At 43.0% G+C, this 15,577-nt stretch overlaps 15 non-coding genes across 15 annotated transcripts; all 15 read right to left on the bottom strand.

Annotated features, from left to right (window-relative positions):
- Positions 1-492: 492 nt before the first annotated feature.
- Positions 493-564, bottom strand: TRNAD-GUC (transfer RNA aspartic acid (anticodon GUC)). Its single transcript has one exon. It is a non-coding gene; the product is annotated as a tRNA-Asp (tRNA).
- A 941-nt stretch (positions 565-1,505) lies between these two features.
- Positions 1,506-1,577, bottom strand: TRNAD-GUC (transfer RNA aspartic acid (anticodon GUC)). The gene has a single exon. It is a non-coding gene; the product is annotated as a tRNA-Asp (tRNA).
- Positions 1,578-2,518: 941 nt separating this feature from the next.
- TRNAD-GUC (transfer RNA aspartic acid (anticodon GUC)) lies at positions 2,519-2,590 on the bottom strand. The gene has a single exon. It is a non-coding gene; the product is annotated as a tRNA-Asp (tRNA).
- A 941-nt stretch (positions 2,591-3,531) lies between these two features.
- TRNAD-GUC (transfer RNA aspartic acid (anticodon GUC)) lies at positions 3,532-3,603 on the bottom strand. Its single transcript has one exon. It is a non-coding gene; the product is annotated as a tRNA-Asp (tRNA).
- Positions 3,604-4,544: 941 nt separating this feature from the next.
- On the bottom strand, positions 4,545-4,616 carry TRNAD-GUC (transfer RNA aspartic acid (anticodon GUC)). Its single transcript has one exon. It is a non-coding gene; the product is annotated as a tRNA-Asp (tRNA).
- Positions 4,617-5,557: 941 nt separating this feature from the next.
- TRNAD-GUC (transfer RNA aspartic acid (anticodon GUC)) lies at positions 5,558-5,629 on the bottom strand. The gene has a single exon. It is a non-coding gene; the product is annotated as a tRNA-Asp (tRNA).
- A 941-nt stretch (positions 5,630-6,570) lies between these two features.
- On the bottom strand, positions 6,571-6,642 carry TRNAD-GUC (transfer RNA aspartic acid (anticodon GUC)). The gene has a single exon. It is a non-coding gene; the product is annotated as a tRNA-Asp (tRNA).
- A 941-nt stretch (positions 6,643-7,583) lies between these two features.
- TRNAD-GUC (transfer RNA aspartic acid (anticodon GUC)) lies at positions 7,584-7,655 on the bottom strand. Its single transcript has one exon. It is a non-coding gene; the product is annotated as a tRNA-Asp (tRNA).
- A 941-nt stretch (positions 7,656-8,596) lies between these two features.
- On the bottom strand, positions 8,597-8,668 carry TRNAD-GUC (transfer RNA aspartic acid (anticodon GUC)). Its single transcript has one exon. It is a non-coding gene; the product is annotated as a tRNA-Asp (tRNA).
- Positions 8,669-9,609: 941 nt separating this feature from the next.
- Positions 9,610-9,681, bottom strand: TRNAD-GUC (transfer RNA aspartic acid (anticodon GUC)). The gene has a single exon. It is a non-coding gene; the product is annotated as a tRNA-Asp (tRNA).
- A 941-nt stretch (positions 9,682-10,622) lies between these two features.
- On the bottom strand, positions 10,623-10,694 carry TRNAD-GUC (transfer RNA aspartic acid (anticodon GUC)). Its single transcript has one exon. It is a non-coding gene; the product is annotated as a tRNA-Asp (tRNA).
- A 941-nt stretch (positions 10,695-11,635) lies between these two features.
- TRNAD-GUC (transfer RNA aspartic acid (anticodon GUC)) lies at positions 11,636-11,707 on the bottom strand. Its single transcript has one exon. It is a non-coding gene; the product is annotated as a tRNA-Asp (tRNA).
- Positions 11,708-12,648: 941 nt separating this feature from the next.
- TRNAD-GUC (transfer RNA aspartic acid (anticodon GUC)) lies at positions 12,649-12,720 on the bottom strand. Its single transcript has one exon. It is a non-coding gene; the product is annotated as a tRNA-Asp (tRNA).
- A 941-nt stretch (positions 12,721-13,661) lies between these two features.
- Positions 13,662-13,733, bottom strand: TRNAD-GUC (transfer RNA aspartic acid (anticodon GUC)). The gene has a single exon. It is a non-coding gene; the product is annotated as a tRNA-Asp (tRNA).
- Positions 13,734-14,674: 941 nt separating this feature from the next.
- Positions 14,675-14,746, bottom strand: TRNAD-GUC (transfer RNA aspartic acid (anticodon GUC)). The gene has a single exon. It is a non-coding gene; the product is annotated as a tRNA-Asp (tRNA).
- Between the last annotated feature and the right edge of the window lie 831 nt (positions 14,747-15,577).

The raw sequence follows: 15,577 nt of genomic DNA, 5'->3' as shown, positions 1-15,577 counted from the left end.
TGTTAACACACCAGATTTCATCCATCGCCGTTACAGAGAGTAGTCCAATTTTGAATCCGATTAAAATTGTCAAAACAAGATTAAACTTGTTATTGTCGGGGATCAAAGTCGGGTCACTCGAGCGACAAGCAGGAATGCTCACCCTTGTACTGCAACGACCTCTGGAACATAATAACTCGAGCGACAAGCGGAAATACTCACCACTGTACCACTGCAACGACCTCTGAACACATATTATTTGTTAACACACGAGATTTCATAAACCATTTTTTGGGCTAGGAACAGCAATCCAGTTCCGACTTTCGTCCAACTACCGTTGTTGGGGATCGAACCCAAACTGCCGGCATGACAGGTTCACCGCTGTCCAATTTCGAGTTCCGTCAAAACTACGGAAATAAAATTAAAATCGCCGTTGCCGGGGACCGAACCCAGGTTCACCGCTGTCCAATTTCGAACTCCGTCAAAACTACGGAAAATAAAATGAAAATCGCGCGCCGTTGCCGGGGATCGAACCCGGGTCACCTGCGTGACAGGCAGGAATACTCACCACTATACTACAACGACTCATAAAAGATAAATTGTTTGTTAACGCTCCAGATTTTACCAATCGTCTTTAGAAAGAGTGATCCGTCGTTAACGCTCTAGATTTTATCAGTCGAAGATTCGGAACAAGCAATCCAGTTTCAAATCCGGTGAAAATTGTCAAAAGAAAATTAAACTTATTATTGTCGGGGTTCAAACTCAGGTGTCTCGAGTGACAAGCCGGAATACTCACTACTGTATTGCATCGACCTCTGTAAAATATATTATTCGCTAACACACACGAGAGAAAAAGGAATCCAATTCCGAATTTCGTTGTTGGGGAACAAACCCAAATCATCCGGTTCACCACTGCCGAATTTCGAATTCAATTAAAACAAACCAAAAGAAAATTAAAATCGTCGCTGCGGGGGATCAAACTCGCGGGAGTACTCACCACTCTACAACGACGACTTTCGAAAAATTATAATATTTGTTAACACACCAGATTTCATCCATCGCCGTTACAGAGAGTAGTCCAATTTTGAATCCGATTAAAATTGTCAAAACAAGATTAAACTTGTTATTGTCGGGGATCAAAGTCGGGTCACTCGAGCGACAAGCAGGAATGCTCACCCTTGTACTGCAACGACCTCTGGAACATAATAACTCGAGCGACAAGCGGAAATACTCACCACTGTACCACTGCAACGACCTCTGAACACATATTATTTGTTAACACACGAGATTTCATAAACCATTTTTTGGGCTAGGAACAGCAATCCAGTTCCGACTTTCGTCCAACTACCGTTGTTGGGGATCGAACCCAAACTGCCGGCATGACAGGTTCACCGCTGTCCAATTTCGAGTTCCGTCAAAACTACGGAAATAAAATTAAAATCGCCGTTGCCGGGGACCGAACCCAGGTTCACCGCTGTCCAATTTCGAACTCCGTCAAAACTACGGAAAATAAAATGAAAATCGCGCGCCGTTGCCGGGGATCGAACCCGGGTCACCTGCGTGACAGGCAGGAATACTCACCACTATACTACAACGACTCATAAAAGATAAATTGTTTGTTAACGCTCCAGATTTTACCAATCGTCTTTAGAAAGAGTGATCCGTCGTTAACGCTCTAGATTTTATCAGTCGAAGATTCGGAACAAGCAATCCAGTTTCAAATCCGGTGAAAATTGTCAAAAGAAAATTAAACTTATTATTGTCGGGGTTCAAACTCAGGTGTCTCGAGTGACAAGCCGGAATACTCACTACTGTATTGCATCGACCTCTGTAAAATATATTATTCGCTAACACACACGAGAGAAAAAGGAATCCAATTCCGAATTTCGTTGTTGGGGAACAAACCCAAATCATCCGGTTCACCACTGCCGAATTTCGAATTCAATTAAAACAAACCAAAAGAAAATTAAAATCGTCGCTGCGGGGGATCAAACTCGCGGGAGTACTCACCACTCTACAACGACGACTTTCGAAAAATTATAATATTTGTTAACACACCAGATTTCATCCATCGCCGTTACAGAGAGTAGTCCAATTTTGAATCCGATTAAAATTGTCAAAACAAGATTAAACTTGTTATTGTCGGGGATCAAAGTCGGGTCACTCGAGCGACAAGCAGGAATGCTCACCCTTGTACTGCAACGACCTCTGGAACATAATAACTCGAGCGACAAGCGGAAATACTCACCACTGTACCACTGCAACGACCTCTGAACACATATTATTTGTTAACACACGAGATTTCATAAACCATTTTTTGGGCTAGGAACAGCAATCCAGTTCCGACTTTCGTCCAACTACCGTTGTTGGGGATCGAACCCAAACTGCCGGCATGACAGGTTCACCGCTGTCCAATTTCGAGTTCCGTCAAAACTACGGAAATAAAATTAAAATCGCCGTTGCCGGGGACCGAACCCAGGTTCACCGCTGTCCAATTTCGAACTCCGTCAAAACTACGGAAAATAAAATGAAAATCGCGCGCCGTTGCCGGGGATCGAACCCGGGTCACCTGCGTGACAGGCAGGAATACTCACCACTATACTACAACGACTCATAAAAGATAAATTGTTTGTTAACGCTCCAGATTTTACCAATCGTCTTTAGAAAGAGTGATCCGTCGTTAACGCTCTAGATTTTATCAGTCGAAGATTCGGAACAAGCAATCCAGTTTCAAATCCGGTGAAAATTGTCAAAAGAAAATTAAACTTATTATTGTCGGGGTTCAAACTCAGGTGTCTCGAGTGACAAGCCGGAATACTCACTACTGTATTGCATCGACCTCTGTAAAATATATTATTCGCTAACACACACGAGAGAAAAAGGAATCCAATTCCGAATTTCGTTGTTGGGGAACAAACCCAAATCATCCGGTTCACCACTGCCGAATTTCGAATTCAATTAAAACAAACCAAAAGAAAATTAAAATCGTCGCTGCGGGGGATCAAACTCGCGGGAGTACTCACCACTCTACAACGACGACTTTCGAAAAATTATAATATTTGTTAACACACCAGATTTCATCCATCGCCGTTACAGAGAGTAGTCCAATTTTGAATCCGATTAAAATTGTCAAAACAAGATTAAACTTGTTATTGTCGGGGATCAAAGTCGGGTCACTCGAGCGACAAGCAGGAATGCTCACCCTTGTACTGCAACGACCTCTGGAACATAATAACTCGAGCGACAAGCGGAAATACTCACCACTGTACCACTGCAACGACCTCTGAACACATATTATTTGTTAACACACGAGATTTCATAAACCATTTTTTGGGCTAGGAACAGCAATCCAGTTCCGACTTTCGTCCAACTACCGTTGTTGGGGATCGAACCCAAACTGCCGGCATGACAGGTTCACCGCTGTCCAATTTCGAGTTCCGTCAAAACTACGGAAATAAAATTAAAATCGCCGTTGCCGGGGACCGAACCCAGGTTCACCGCTGTCCAATTTCGAACTCCGTCAAAACTACGGAAAATAAAATGAAAATCGCGCGCCGTTGCCGGGGATCGAACCCGGGTCACCTGCGTGACAGGCAGGAATACTCACCACTATACTACAACGACTCATAAAAGATAAATTGTTTGTTAACGCTCCAGATTTTACCAATCGTCTTTAGAAAGAGTGATCCGTCGTTAACGCTCTAGATTTTATCAGTCGAAGATTCGGAACAAGCAATCCAGTTTCAAATCCGGTGAAAATTGTCAAAAGAAAATTAAACTTATTATTGTCGGGGTTCAAACTCAGGTGTCTCGAGTGACAAGCCGGAATACTCACTACTGTATTGCATCGACCTCTGTAAAATATATTATTCGCTAACACACACGAGAGAAAAAGGAATCCAATTCCGAATTTCGTTGTTGGGGAACAAACCCAAATCATCCGGTTCACCACTGCCGAATTTCGAATTCAATTAAAACAAACCAAAAGAAAATTAAAATCGTCGCTGCGGGGGATCAAACTCGCGGGAGTACTCACCACTCTACAACGACGACTTTCGAAAAATTATAATATTTGTTAACACACCAGATTTCATCCATCGCCGTTACAGAGAGTAGTCCAATTTTGAATCCGATTAAAATTGTCAAAACAAGATTAAACTTGTTATTGTCGGGGATCAAAGTCGGGTCACTCGAGCGACAAGCAGGAATGCTCACCCTTGTACTGCAACGACCTCTGGAACATAATAACTCGAGCGACAAGCGGAAATACTCACCACTGTACCACTGCAACGACCTCTGAACACATATTATTTGTTAACACACGAGATTTCATAAACCATTTTTTGGGCTAGGAACAGCAATCCAGTTCCGACTTTCGTCCAACTACCGTTGTTGGGGATCGAACCCAAACTGCCGGCATGACAGGTTCACCGCTGTCCAATTTCGAGTTCCGTCAAAACTACGGAAATAAAATTAAAATCGCCGTTGCCGGGGACCGAACCCAGGTTCACCGCTGTCCAATTTCGAACTCCGTCAAAACTACGGAAAATAAAATGAAAATCGCGCGCCGTTGCCGGGGATCGAACCCGGGTCACCTGCGTGACAGGCAGGAATACTCACCACTATACTACAACGACTCATAAAAGATAAATTGTTTGTTAACGCTCCAGATTTTACCAATCGTCTTTAGAAAGAGTGATCCGTCGTTAACGCTCTAGATTTTATCAGTCGAAGATTCGGAACAAGCAATCCAGTTTCAAATCCGGTGAAAATTGTCAAAAGAAAATTAAACTTATTATTGTCGGGGTTCAAACTCAGGTGTCTCGAGTGACAAGCCGGAATACTCACTACTGTATTGCATCGACCTCTGTAAAATATATTATTCGCTAACACACACGAGAGAAAAAGGAATCCAATTCCGAATTTCGTTGTTGGGGAACAAACCCAAATCATCCGGTTCACCACTGCCGAATTTCGAATTCAATTAAAACAAACCAAAAGAAAATTAAAATCGTCGCTGCGGGGGATCAAACTCGCGGGAGTACTCACCACTCTACAACGACGACTTTCGAAAAATTATAATATTTGTTAACACACCAGATTTCATCCATCGCCGTTACAGAGAGTAGTCCAATTTTGAATCCGATTAAAATTGTCAAAACAAGATTAAACTTGTTATTGTCGGGGATCAAAGTCGGGTCACTCGAGCGACAAGCAGGAATGCTCACCCTTGTACTGCAACGACCTCTGGAACATAATAACTCGAGCGACAAGCGGAAATACTCACCACTGTACCACTGCAACGACCTCTGAACACATATTATTTGTTAACACACGAGATTTCATAAACCATTTTTTGGGCTAGGAACAGCAATCCAGTTCCGACTTTCGTCCAACTACCGTTGTTGGGGATCGAACCCAAACTGCCGGCATGACAGGTTCACCGCTGTCCAATTTCGAGTTCCGTCAAAACTACGGAAATAAAATTAAAATCGCCGTTGCCGGGGACCGAACCCAGGTTCACCGCTGTCCAATTTCGAACTCCGTCAAAACTACGGAAAATAAAATGAAAATCGCGCGCCGTTGCCGGGGATCGAACCCGGGTCACCTGCGTGACAGGCAGGAATACTCACCACTATACTACAACGACTCATAAAAGATAAATTGTTTGTTAACGCTCCAGATTTTACCAATCGTCTTTAGAAAGAGTGATCCGTCGTTAACGCTCTAGATTTTATCAGTCGAAGATTCGGAACAAGCAATCCAGTTTCAAATCCGGTGAAAATTGTCAAAAGAAAATTAAACTTATTATTGTCGGGGTTCAAACTCAGGTGTCTCGAGTGACAAGCCGGAATACTCACTACTGTATTGCATCGACCTCTGTAAAATATATTATTCGCTAACACACACGAGAGAAAAAGGAATCCAATTCCGAATTTCGTTGTTGGGGAACAAACCCAAATCATCCGGTTCACCACTGCCGAATTTCGAATTCAATTAAAACAAACCAAAAGAAAATTAAAATCGTCGCTGCGGGGGATCAAACTCGCGGGAGTACTCACCACTCTACAACGACGACTTTCGAAAAATTATAATATTTGTTAACACACCAGATTTCATCCATCGCCGTTACAGAGAGTAGTCCAATTTTGAATCCGATTAAAATTGTCAAAACAAGATTAAACTTGTTATTGTCGGGGATCAAAGTCGGGTCACTCGAGCGACAAGCAGGAATGCTCACCCTTGTACTGCAACGACCTCTGGAACATAATAACTCGAGCGACAAGCGGAAATACTCACCACTGTACCACTGCAACGACCTCTGAACACATATTATTTGTTAACACACGAGATTTCATAAACCATTTTTTGGGCTAGGAACAGCAATCCAGTTCCGACTTTCGTCCAACTACCGTTGTTGGGGATCGAACCCAAACTGCCGGCATGACAGGTTCACCGCTGTCCAATTTCGAGTTCCGTCAAAACTACGGAAATAAAATTAAAATCGCCGTTGCCGGGGACCGAACCCAGGTTCACCGCTGTCCAATTTCGAACTCCGTCAAAACTACGGAAAATAAAATGAAAATCGCGCGCCGTTGCCGGGGATCGAACCCGGGTCACCTGCGTGACAGGCAGGAATACTCACCACTATACTACAACGACTCATAAAAGATAAATTGTTTGTTAACGCTCCAGATTTTACCAATCGTCTTTAGAAAGAGTGATCCGTCGTTAACGCTCTAGATTTTATCAGTCGAAGATTCGGAACAAGCAATCCAGTTTCAAATCCGGTGAAAATTGTCAAAAGAAAATTAAACTTATTATTGTCGGGGTTCAAACTCAGGTGTCTCGAGTGACAAGCCGGAATACTCACTACTGTATTGCATCGACCTCTGTAAAATATATTATTCGCTAACACACACGAGAGAAAAAGGAATCCAATTCCGAATTTCGTTGTTGGGGAACAAACCCAAATCATCCGGTTCACCACTGCCGAATTTCGAATTCAATTAAAACAAACCAAAAGAAAATTAAAATCGTCGCTGCGGGGGATCAAACTCGCGGGAGTACTCACCACTCTACAACGACGACTTTCGAAAAATTATAATATTTGTTAACACACCAGATTTCATCCATCGCCGTTACAGAGAGTAGTCCAATTTTGAATCCGATTAAAATTGTCAAAACAAGATTAAACTTGTTATTGTCGGGGATCAAAGTCGGGTCACTCGAGCGACAAGCAGGAATGCTCACCCTTGTACTGCAACGACCTCTGGAACATAATAACTCGAGCGACAAGCGGAAATACTCACCACTGTACCACTGCAACGACCTCTGAACACATATTATTTGTTAACACACGAGATTTCATAAACCATTTTTTGGGCTAGGAACAGCAATCCAGTTCCGACTTTCGTCCAACTACCGTTGTTGGGGATCGAACCCAAACTGCCGGCATGACAGGTTCACCGCTGTCCAATTTCGAGTTCCGTCAAAACTACGGAAATAAAATTAAAATCGCCGTTGCCGGGGACCGAACCCAGGTTCACCGCTGTCCAATTTCGAACTCCGTCAAAACTACGGAAAATAAAATGAAAATCGCGCGCCGTTGCCGGGGATCGAACCCGGGTCACCTGCGTGACAGGCAGGAATACTCACCACTATACTACAACGACTCATAAAAGATAAATTGTTTGTTAACGCTCCAGATTTTACCAATCGTCTTTAGAAAGAGTGATCCGTCGTTAACGCTCTAGATTTTATCAGTCGAAGATTCGGAACAAGCAATCCAGTTTCAAATCCGGTGAAAATTGTCAAAAGAAAATTAAACTTATTATTGTCGGGGTTCAAACTCAGGTGTCTCGAGTGACAAGCCGGAATACTCACTACTGTATTGCATCGACCTCTGTAAAATATATTATTCGCTAACACACACGAGAGAAAAAGGAATCCAATTCCGAATTTCGTTGTTGGGGAACAAACCCAAATCATCCGGTTCACCACTGCCGAATTTCGAATTCAATTAAAACAAACCAAAAGAAAATTAAAATCGTCGCTGCGGGGGATCAAACTCGCGGGAGTACTCACCACTCTACAACGACGACTTTCGAAAAATTATAATATTTGTTAACACACCAGATTTCATCCATCGCCGTTACAGAGAGTAGTCCAATTTTGAATCCGATTAAAATTGTCAAAACAAGATTAAACTTGTTATTGTCGGGGATCAAAGTCGGGTCACTCGAGCGACAAGCAGGAATGCTCACCCTTGTACTGCAACGACCTCTGGAACATAATAACTCGAGCGACAAGCGGAAATACTCACCACTGTACCACTGCAACGACCTCTGAACACATATTATTTGTTAACACACGAGATTTCATAAACCATTTTTTGGGCTAGGAACAGCAATCCAGTTCCGACTTTCGTCCAACTACCGTTGTTGGGGATCGAACCCAAACTGCCGGCATGACAGGTTCACCGCTGTCCAATTTCGAGTTCCGTCAAAACTACGGAAATAAAATTAAAATCGCCGTTGCCGGGGACCGAACCCAGGTTCACCGCTGTCCAATTTCGAACTCCGTCAAAACTACGGAAAATAAAATGAAAATCGCGCGCCGTTGCCGGGGATCGAACCCGGGTCACCTGCGTGACAGGCAGGAATACTCACCACTATACTACAACGACTCATAAAAGATAAATTGTTTGTTAACGCTCCAGATTTTACCAATCGTCTTTAGAAAGAGTGATCCGTCGTTAACGCTCTAGATTTTATCAGTCGAAGATTCGGAACAAGCAATCCAGTTTCAAATCCGGTGAAAATTGTCAAAAGAAAATTAAACTTATTATTGTCGGGGTTCAAACTCAGGTGTCTCGAGTGACAAGCCGGAATACTCACTACTGTATTGCATCGACCTCTGTAAAATATATTATTCGCTAACACACACGAGAGAAAAAGGAATCCAATTCCGAATTTCGTTGTTGGGGAACAAACCCAAATCATCCGGTTCACCACTGCCGAATTTCGAATTCAATTAAAACAAACCAAAAGAAAATTAAAATCGTCGCTGCGGGGGATCAAACTCGCGGGAGTACTCACCACTCTACAACGACGACTTTCGAAAAATTATAATATTTGTTAACACACCAGATTTCATCCATCGCCGTTACAGAGAGTAGTCCAATTTTGAATCCGATTAAAATTGTCAAAACAAGATTAAACTTGTTATTGTCGGGGATCAAAGTCGGGTCACTCGAGCGACAAGCAGGAATGCTCACCCTTGTACTGCAACGACCTCTGGAACATAATAACTCGAGCGACAAGCGGAAATACTCACCACTGTACCACTGCAACGACCTCTGAACACATATTATTTGTTAACACACGAGATTTCATAAACCATTTTTTGGGCTAGGAACAGCAATCCAGTTCCGACTTTCGTCCAACTACCGTTGTTGGGGATCGAACCCAAACTGCCGGCATGACAGGTTCACCGCTGTCCAATTTCGAGTTCCGTCAAAACTACGGAAATAAAATTAAAATCGCCGTTGCCGGGGACCGAACCCAGGTTCACCGCTGTCCAATTTCGAATTCCGTCAAAACTACGGAAAATAAAATGAAAATCGCGCGCCGTTGCCGGGGATCGAACCCGGGTCACCTGCGTGACAGGCAGGAATACTCACCACTATACTACAACGACTCATAAAAGATAAATTGTTTGTTAACGCTCCAGATTTTACCAATCGTCTTTAGAAAGAGTGATCCGTCGTTAACGCTCTAGATTTTATCAGTCGAAGATTCGGAACAAGCAATCCAGTTTCAAATCCGGTGAAAATTGTCAAAAGAAAATTAAACTTATTATTGTCGGGGTTCAAACTCAGGTGTCTCGAGTGACAAGCCGGAATACTCACTACTGTATTGCATCGACCTCTGTAAAATATATTATTCGCTAACACACACGAGAGAAAAAGGAATCCAATTCCGAATTTCGTTGTTGGGGAACAAACCCAAATCATCCGGTTCACCACTGCCGAATTTCGAATTCAATTAAAACAAACCAAAAGAAAATTAAAATCGTCGCTGCGGGGGATCAAACTCGCGGGAGTACTCACCACTCTACAACGACGACTTTCGAAAAATTATAATATTTGTTAACACACCAGATTTCATCCATCGCCGTTACAGAGAGTAGTCCAATTTTGAATCCGATTAAAATTGTCAAAACAAGATTAAACTTGTTATTGTCGGGGATCAAAGTCGGGTCACTCGAGCGACAAGCAGGAATGCTCACCCTTGTACTGCAACGACCTCTGGAACATAATAACTCGAGCGACAAGCGGAAATACTCACCACTGTACCACTGCAACGACCTCTGAACACATATTATTTGTTAACACACGAGATTTCATAAACCATTTTTTGGGCTAGGAACAGCAATCCAGTTCCGACTTTCGTCCAACTACCGTTGTTGGGGATCGAACCCAAACTGCCGGCATGACAGGTTCACCGCTGTCCAATTTCGAGTTCCGTCAAAACTACGGAAATAAAATTAAAATCGCCGTTGCCGGGGACCGAACCCAGGTTCACCGCTGTCCAATTTCGAACTCCGTCAAAACTACGGAAAATAAAATGAAAATCGCGCGCCGTTGCCGGGGATCGAACCCGGGTCACCTGCGTGACAGGCAGGAATACTCACCACTATACTACAACGACTCATAAAAGATAAATTGTTTGTTAACGCTCCAGATTTTACCAATCGTCTTTAGAAAGAGTGATCCGTCGTTAACGCTCTAGATTTTATCAGTCGAAGATTCGGAACAAGCAATCCAGTTTCAAATCCGGTGAAAATTGTCAAAAGAAAATTAAACTTATTATTGTCGGGGTTCAAACTCAGGTGTCTCGAGTGACAAGCCGGAATACTCACTACTGTATTGCATCGACCTCTGTAAAATATATTATTCGCTAACACACACGAGAGAAAAAGGAATCCAATTCCGAATTTCGTTGTTGGGGAACAAACCCAAATCATCCGGTTCACCACTGCCGAATTTCGAATTCAATTAAAACAAACCAAAAGAAAATTAAAATCGTCGCTGCGGGGGATCAAACTCGCGGGAGTACTCACCACTCTACAACGACGACTTTCGAAAAATTATAATATTTGTTAACACACCAGATTTCATCCATCGCCGTTACAGAGAGTAGTCCAATTTTGAATCCGATTAAAATTGTCAAAACAAGATTAAACTTGTTATTGTCGGGGATCAAAGTCGGGTCACTCGAGCGACAAGCAGGAATGCTCACCCTTGTACTGCAACGACCTCTGGAACATAATAACTCGAGCGACAAGCGGAAATACTCACCACTGTACCACTGCAACGACCTCTGAACACATATTATTTGTTAACACACGAGATTTCATAAACCATTTTTTGGGCTAGGAACAGCAATCCAGTTCCGACTTTCGTCCAACTACCGTTGTTGGGGATCGAACCCAAACTGCCGGCATGACAGGTTCACCGCTGTCCAATTTCGAGTTCCGTCAAAACTACGGAAATAAAATTAAAATCGCCGTTGCCGGGGACCGAACCCAGGTTCACCGCTGTCCAATTTCGAACTCCGTCAAAACTACGGAAAATAAAATGAAAATCGCGCGCCGTTGCCGGGGATCGAACCCGGGTCACCTGCGTGACAGGCAGGAATACTCACCACTATACTACAACGACTCATAAAAGATAAATTGTTTGTTAACGCTCCAGATTTTACCAATCGTCTTTAGAAAGAGTGATCCGTCGTTAACGCTCTAGATTTTATCAGTCGAAGATTCGGAACAAGCAATCCAGTTTCAAATCCGGTGAAAATTGTCAAAAGAAAATTAAACTTATTATTGTCGGGGTTCAAACTCAGGTGTCTCGAGTGACAAGCCGGAATACTCACTACTGTATTGCATCGACCTCTGTAAAATATATTATTCGCTAACACACACGAGAGAAAAAGGAATCCAATTCCGAATTTCGTTGTTGGGGAACAAACCCAAATCATCCGGTTCACCACTGCCGAATTTCGAATTCAATTAAAACAAACCAAAAGAAAATTAAAATCGTCGCTGCGGGGGATCAAACTCGCGGGAGTACTCACCACTCTACAACGACGACTTTCGAAAAATTATAATATTTGTTAACACACCAGATTTCATCCATCGCCGTTACAGAGAGTAGTCCAATTTTGAATCCGATTAAAATTGTCAAAACAAGATTAAACTTGTTATTGTCGGGGATCAAAGTCGGGTCACTCGAGCGACAAGCAGGAATGCTCACCCTTGTACTGCAACGACCTCTGGAACATAATAACTCGAGCGACAAGCGGAAATACTCACCACTGTACCACTGCAACGACCTCTGAACACATATTATTTGTTAACACACGAGATTTCATAAACCATTTTTTGGGCTAGGAACAGCAATCCAGTTCCGACTTTCGTCCAACTACCGTTGTTGGGGATCGAACCCAAACTGCCGGCATGACAGGTTCACCGCTGTCCAATTTCGAGTTCCGTCAAAACTACGGAAATAAAATTAAAATCGCCGTTGCCGGGGACCGAACCCAGGTTCACCGCTGTCCAATTTCGAATTCCGTCAAAACTACGGAAAATAAAATGAAAATCGCGCGCCGTTGCCGGGGATCGAACCCGGGTCACCTGCGTGACAGGCAGGAATACTCACCACTATACTACAACGACTCATAAAAGATAAATTGTTTGTTAACGCTCCAGATTTTACCAATCGTCTTTAGAAAGAGTGATCCGTCGTTAACGCTCTAGATTTTATCAGTCGAAGATTCGGAACAAGCAATCCAGTTTCAAATCCGGTGAAAATTGTCAAAAGAAAATTAAACTTATTATTGTCGGGGTTCAAACTCAGGTGTCTCGAGTGACAAGCCGGAATACTCACTACTGTATTGCATCGACCTCTGTAAAATATATTATTCGCTAACACACACGAGAGAAAAAGGAATCCAATTCCGAATTTCGTTGTTGGGGAACAAACCCAAATCATCCGGTTCACCACTGCCGAATTTCGAATTCAATTAAAACAAACCAAAAGAAAATTAAAATCGTCGCTGCGGGGGATCAAACTCGCGGGAGTACTCACCACTCTACAACGACGACTTTCGAAAAATTATAATATTTGTTAACACACCAGATTTCATCCATCGCCGTTACAGAGAGTAGTCCAATTTTGAATCCGATTAAAATTGTCAAAACAAGATTAAACTTGTTATTGTCGGGGATCAAAGTCGGGTCACTCGAGCGACAAGCAGGAATGCTCACCCTTGTACTGCAACGACCTCTGGAACATAATAACTCGAGCGACAAGCGGAAATACTCACCACTGTACCACTGCAACGACCTCTGAACACATATTATTTGTTAACACACGAGATTTCATAAACCATTTTTTGGGCTAGGAACAGCAATCCAGTTCCGACTTTCGTCCAACTACCGTTGTTGGGGATCGAACCCAAACTGCCGGCATGACAGGTTCACCGCTGTCCAATTTCGAGTTCCGTCAAAACTACGGAAATAAAATTAAAATCGCCGTTGCCGGGGACCGAACCCAGGTTCACCGCTGTCCAATTTCGAATTCCGTCAAAACTACGGAAAATAAAATGAAAATCGCGCGCCGTTGCCGGGGATCGAACCCGGGTCACCTGCGTGACAGGCAGGAATACTCACCACTATACTACAACGACTCATAAAAGATAAATTGTTTGTTAACGCTCCAGATTTTACCAATCGTCTTTAGAAAGAGTGATCCGTCGTTAACGCTCTAGATTTTATCAGTCGAAGATTCGGAACAAGCAATCCAGTTTCAAATCCGGTGAAAATTGTCAAAAGAAAATTAAACTTATTATTGTCGGGGTTCAAACTCAGGTGTCTCGAGTGACAAGCCGGAATACTCACTACTGTATTGCATCGACCTCTGTAAAATATATTATTCGCTAACACACACGAGAGAAAAAGGAATCCAATTCCGAATTTCGTTGTTGGGGAACAAACCCAAATCATCCGGTTCACCACTGCCGAATTTCGAATTCAATTAAAACAAACCAAAAGAAAATTAAAATCGTCGCTGCGGGGGATCAAACTCGCGGGAGTACTCACCACTCTACAACGACGACTTTCGAAAAATTATAATATTTGTTAACACACCAGATTTCATCCATCGCCGTTACAGAGAGTAGTCCAATTTTGAATCCGATTAAAATTGTCAAAACAAGATTAAACTTGTTATTGTCGGGGATCAAAGTCGGGTCACTCGAGCGACAAGCAGGAATGCTCACCCTTGTACTGCAACGACCTCTGGAACATAATAACTCGAGCGACAAGCGGAAATACTCACCACTGTACCACTGCAACGACCTCTGAACACATATTATTTGTTAACACACGAGATTTCATAAACCATTTTTTGGGCTAGGAACAGCAATCCAGTTCCGACTTTCGTCCAACTACCGTTGTTGGGGATCGAACCCAAACTGCCGGCATGACAGGTTCACCGCTGTCCAATTTCGAGTTCCGTCAAAACTACGGAAATAAAATTAAAATCGCCGTTGCCGGGGACCGAACCCAGGTTCACCGCTGTCCAATTTCGAATTCCGTCAAAACTACGGAAAATAAAATGAAAATCGCGCGCCGTTGCCGGGGATCGAACCCGGGTCACCTGCGTGACAGGCAGGAATACTCACCACTATACTACAACGACTCATAAAAGATAAATTGTTTGTTAACGCTCCAGATTTTACCAATCGTCTTTAGAAAGAGTGATCCGTCGTTAACGCTCTAGATTTTATCAGTCGAAGATTCGGAACAAGCAATCCAGTTTCAAATCCGGTGAAAATTGTCAAAAGAAAATTAAACTTATTATTGTCGGGGTTCAAACTCAGGTGTCTCGAGTGACAAGCCGGAATACTCACTACTGTATTGCATCGACCTCTGTAAAATATATTATTCGCTAACACACACGAGAGAAAAAGGAATCCAATTCCGAATTTCGTTGTTGGGGAACAAACCCAAATCATCCGGTTCACCACTGCCGAATTTCGAATTCAATTAAAACAAACCAAAAGAAAATTAAAATCGTCGCTGCGGGGGATCAAACTCGCGGGAGTACTCACCACTCTACAACGACGACTTTCGAAAAATTATAATATTTGTTAACACACCAGATTTCATCCATCGCCGTTACAGAGAGTAGTCCAATTTTGAATCCGATTAAAATTGTCAAAACAAGATTAAACTTGTTATTGTCGGGGATCAAAGTCGGGTCACTCGAGCGACAAGCAGGAATGCTCACCCTTGTACTGCAACGACCTCTGGAACATAATAACTCGAGCGACAAGCGGAAATACTCACCACTGTACCACTGCAACGACCTCTGAACACATATTATTTGTTAACACACGAGATTTCATAAACCATTTTTTGGGCTAGGAACAGCAATCCAGTTCCGACTTTCGTCCAACTACCGTTGTTGGGGATCGAACCCAAACTGCCGGCATGACAGGTTCACCGCTGTCCAATTTCGAGTTCCGTC

Source organism: Cucurbita pepo, chromosome 17 (assembly GCF_057944985.1).
Source record: "Cucurbita pepo subsp. pepo isolate OVF chromosome 17, ASM5794498v1, whole genome shotgun sequence".
Taxonomy (NCBI): domain Eukaryota; kingdom Viridiplantae; phylum Streptophyta; class Magnoliopsida; order Cucurbitales; family Cucurbitaceae; genus Cucurbita; species Cucurbita pepo.
The sequence above is the reverse complement of the archived record's forward strand: the minus strand, read 5'-3'. Positions and strand labels throughout refer to the sequence as shown.